This window comes from Chrysochloris asiatica, unplaced genomic scaffold, assembly GCF_000296735.1.
Source record: "Chrysochloris asiatica unplaced genomic scaffold, ChrAsi1.0 scaffold00109, whole genome shotgun sequence".
NCBI classification, from domain to species: Eukaryota; Metazoa; Chordata; class Mammalia; order Afrosoricida; family Chrysochloridae; genus Chrysochloris; species Chrysochloris asiatica.
The window spans coordinates 9,275,844-9,280,591 of record NW_006408627.1 but is presented as its reverse complement, the minus strand read 5'-3'; positions in this window follow the sequence as shown (position 1 = coordinate 9,280,591).

The following is a 4,748-nucleotide window of genomic DNA, read 5'->3' as shown; positions in this document are numbered from 1 at the left end:
AAAAATATAAAACAACATAGGCAGACCGACTGTTATTACAAGAACAATCAACTTGCTTGCCCAGGAAACATCAAGGCAAGTGGTCTTGTCCCCTGAGTGCAAACCTCCTTCCAAGACTAAGAGTCAATGGGAATACACGCTCTGATTGGTGATCACACTCGACACCGATAAGGGGAAGTGAGGGAAAAACAGCAATGAAGTGGTGAGCTAAGCCCTACAATGTACAATAGACTTCTGTGAACCCGGGTGAAGACCTGGTTGACCAGCAGTGTGGTAAGACCTGGGGACTCTTGGGCCCATAGTCAGTGATACAGCCACAGAGGACTAGAGTGGAGAGTGAAGCATCCAGCTGATAAGAAGAGAGGGGATATGCGCAAGAACACCCACACTTACAGATAATACCCACTTGACCTGGCTTCAATGACTGGATGATCAGAGCTCAACCAGAAAAAGAAAGAAGAGGAAAAAAAGCGCAATCTGATACAATTTGATGAGCTTGACCTATGGATGCAGTAGCTCAAAAGAGGAAACAAATCCTTACTGCAAGAATCATTCCCACCCCCTCCACACAGAGTAGACAGAGATGGGCAACTTGGACATTGACTACCCAAAATGGGGGGTGGGTGGCGGCTACAAAGGCAAGAAGTGACTGGCTTACAAGCTTTCAAGAGGGAACCTAGATCCAGAGGGCATGGAGGAAGGTAGAATTTCCAGTGAGTAGTATCCAATCTGTCTAGGCGGGGCTGATAAAATGAAATGTGGATAGGTCTCTTGTGATACAATAGTGAATAACTGTTATCAGGATGATGGTGAGGGTTGTAAAGGTAGACATTTTATAGCAAGGAGAGGAGTGATTAACTTTTCAGTCTAGGAACAGGGGTCCCTAGGACCATCAATGGAGAAAAGTGGAGAGCGGGACCCTACCCAGAGAAGCAGTGATGCCTGAGTTCCTGAGATGGAGGCAGAGATGATGATGTGGAGAGATGGAGCAGCTGGTGACTTGAGATCCAGAGAGGGAGAGAGGCTGCGTGTTGATGACCGAGGGTGGGGACAGGCTTGCAGGGTATACCCTTTGGTTGTTTAATGATGCATGGAGGGGATTATAACCATGGCAATGAAACGATATACGATAGAATGAATTTAAAATTAATATTCTCCTATGTAAACTATCACATAATTCACAATAAAACATTTATAAAAAAAACAAAAGACCTGTGGCACAGTAGCTAAAGCATTCAGCTGCAAATTAAAATGTCAGTGATTCAAACACACCAGCCACTTTGAAGGAAAAAGATGTGTCATTGTTCCCACATGAAGAATCTCTGTTCTAGGTTCTACAAGTCAAAGTATAAGAATTTTATGGAAAGATAGCAGACATCCAAAGGTGTCTTACCTGATCTATTGCAGTATTTACGTGCGACTGAAAAGAGGGAAGATTCTAATGGAAATGGCAAACTCTTGCTTTGAGTTATATCACTGAGCAGAACACATCACAGCTGAATTTATTAACCAATCCCCAGTAGAAAATTTTCATTCATTTCTATGAACCTTGTTCTAGGGGGAAAGTAAGCCGAAATTCAATTTTATAGACACCCCTTTGTTAAGTCTTAAATAGGACAGGGGTAAGACAAAGGCAAGCCATCCAGATGAAGGAGACCATCAGCATGAAGCTATCCATAATGGTGTCCCAAGAATACATAGCCAAGTGGCTAATTATAGAAGACAAAAGCAAGAGACAGTCATTGAAAAGTATTATTGAAGAGACTCATAACATTCAGAGCTGGGACTATGAAAGCAGAAAGGGACTGTGATTGGGATATATACATATCAGCAGATCAGAAAAGTTTATAGAGGATTGGTTCTGGGGCCCTCAAACATCATGATCATGTGACCCTGGCACCCCAATTTCTACTAAAGGCCTGCCTAGGCAAGTCCCTGAGAGGGCAAGTGGTACTCCCAAGGCTGGCTAGGGGCATTGTAGTAATCCACTTTCAAATGCACTCTGCTGATGGTAAAGCTTTTTACATTGCAGAAAGAGCTCAATGGAGGATGAATGTACACCAAGATTCACAATGAAGTTAGGTCTCCCACTGTAAAAACTGTAGCCTTCTGCAAACCAAGTGCTTAGAATTTAAACTCCCATACAGTGGCAAGAATGGGGATAGGGGAGAAGAGACAAATTGCAGTGCTGAGTGGGAGGTTAGGATATATATTTAAAACAGACCAGCAAGATCACATGATCTAGTCATAATTTAATTTGCCCCATTAACTCAATTGCTGCTGTCCACATTCATTTCTTTCTTTCTCCATTTTTAATGTGTCATGAGTTTGGCTTATTTCCCCAAAGCAGTAATTTTATAAGCAACAATGCAGGACTTACAATACACTATACTAAGCATTTGAGATCATTATCTCATTTCATCTTAACAACAAACAACCCTGCGTCGTAAGTATTATTTTTAGTCTCACTTTCAGATAAAGAAGCTAGGCTAAGAGAGATTAAGAAGCATTACCAAGGTCAGGCCTGAAGGAGTAGAACCAGACTATGAATCTAAGCCTGGTATCAAAGTCCATACTCTTATCCACAGGGCTATACTACCACACAAAGGAGCTCTGGTAGCATAGTGGTTACGAATCGGGCTGCAAACCTTAAAATCAGCGGTTCGAAACTACCAGTTATTCTGCAGGAGAAAGATGAGGCTTTCTGCTCCCGTAAAGATTTACAGCCTTGAAAACCCTGTACAGGGTCACAATGAGTCAGAACCGACCCCACGGCACATAACCATAACCAATACTACCACAGAAGTGGAGTTAGACATATATCACTCATGGGACCAGGAATACAAATAAAAATACTTGCTGAATATAGTCAATATACAGAGTGTCCTGAAAACATGAAAATAAAGTAGCCTTCTGAAAGTGAAACTGGTCAGAATTAATAGTAAATTCATGAGATTAGGTAGCTAGCTATAGAATTACATCATCTACATTAGCAGCCAGGAGTCCTGGTGTGGTACTGCAGGTTAATGCTACAGACTGGAAAGTTGGTCTGAACTCCAAGACTAGCCTTTCAAGCTCACCAGCTGCTCCTTGGAAATCCTATCTAGGGTCTTTATGGGTTGGAACCGACTCAACAGCACTTAACAACAACTTTAGCATCTAAGTTTATCCAATGTGTCTAAAAATATGGTATCAAGGAACCATGACTGTAAGCCCAAGTAAAGATCTATAAATGAATGTTCACATTGGCTTTCTTTATACTAACAAAAAAGGCCACCAACTCAAATGCCCGTCAACAGGAGAAAAAAAGATTGTGATATATTCATACATAAAATGTTGTTGTTGTTGTTAAGTGCCATTGAGTTGATAGCGACCCTGTATAGGGTTTCCAAGGAAAAGGTGGTGAGCTTGAACCACCGACCTTGCAGTTCAAATGAATTTGCAGTCTGATGCATTAGCCCACAGCACCACACCAGGACTCCATACAGTAAAATACTACTCATCAATTAAAAGGGCAGGGGAGAGAGATGAGATGAGAACATAACTAGAGTGAACTTACTATAAAAGAAAGATGAACTCTAGTGCAATTTTTCTGAAGAATGAAGATTAGTTGTGTGCTTTGTTTTTCTTTTAATTAGTTCCTCAAGTGTGTTATCTACTGTTTTTGTCTGTCCAATACTTCTCCCAGGTCACCCTTTTATCTGGTCACAAGGTCCGAGAACACCGCCTGTAAGCACCTGATTGAGGCTATCAGAGAACCTCAGGTACAGTGAATGATACAGGGATAGGCTCACACTCCCAACTGGGTCAGAGTCCTTCCCCAGAACATTCCATGGAGATATGAGGAAAAACGGTCTTTTGTCTCTGAAGTATCATGAGGTTGTTGGAAGCTACCTTCCCTGGCAAATGGAAGGCACCCATAAAAGATTATAAAACTACCATCTATATAGACTAACACAGGCAAGAGAAAGAATGAGGCCCAGCGATGCTGACTGAGCCTTGCATTCCCTCTTACCTGGTGCGAGTACTACCTACCATCTTCACTCTTTCTAACTAATAGTCTACTAAATCCCTTTTTTGTTTGTATATGCTTATTTGACTTGAGGTTTTCTCAACTATGATTTAAGAAAACTCCCAACTAATAATATTAATAGTAACAGGTAAGACTAATTTTGAGCTTCCATTAGATCTGACACTTTTCTAGGTTTCAGATATTAACTCCTTCAATCTTCTATGAGGTTCATATTACTATTAATATTTCTAATTAACAGATAAAGAAAGTGAAACAACAACAAAAAAGGAAAGTGAAATTGGCCAGGTGGTTGCTGAGCCTGGATGGAAACCTAAGTCTGTTGACCATGATTACACAACAATAAGGAGCCTCACTCAAAAATGGACAACCAAAGGGTAAGGACTTCCCAATCTGCTTGTAACCCCTTCAGAGAGAAAAGTTATCCTTATGAGTCAAATTACTGATCTACTCAGTAATTCTTTCCCAAGAGTAAAGAAGGATGGATCAACTGCACAACACACGTCATTACATTTACCTTGCACAGATACTACCATGTTTAACAAGCCAACTTATATAACTTGATTTCCAAGGTAAATCCTATTATAGAAAAGAATGCACTACCCATCTTACCAAAGCATCCAAACCTTGAGATTTCTGCTTCTCATGATTATTTGGAATCCTGGGTCTACAAGCTTTTTGTAAATATGTTTAGCCTGAGTCAGTCCTTGAGAGTCGG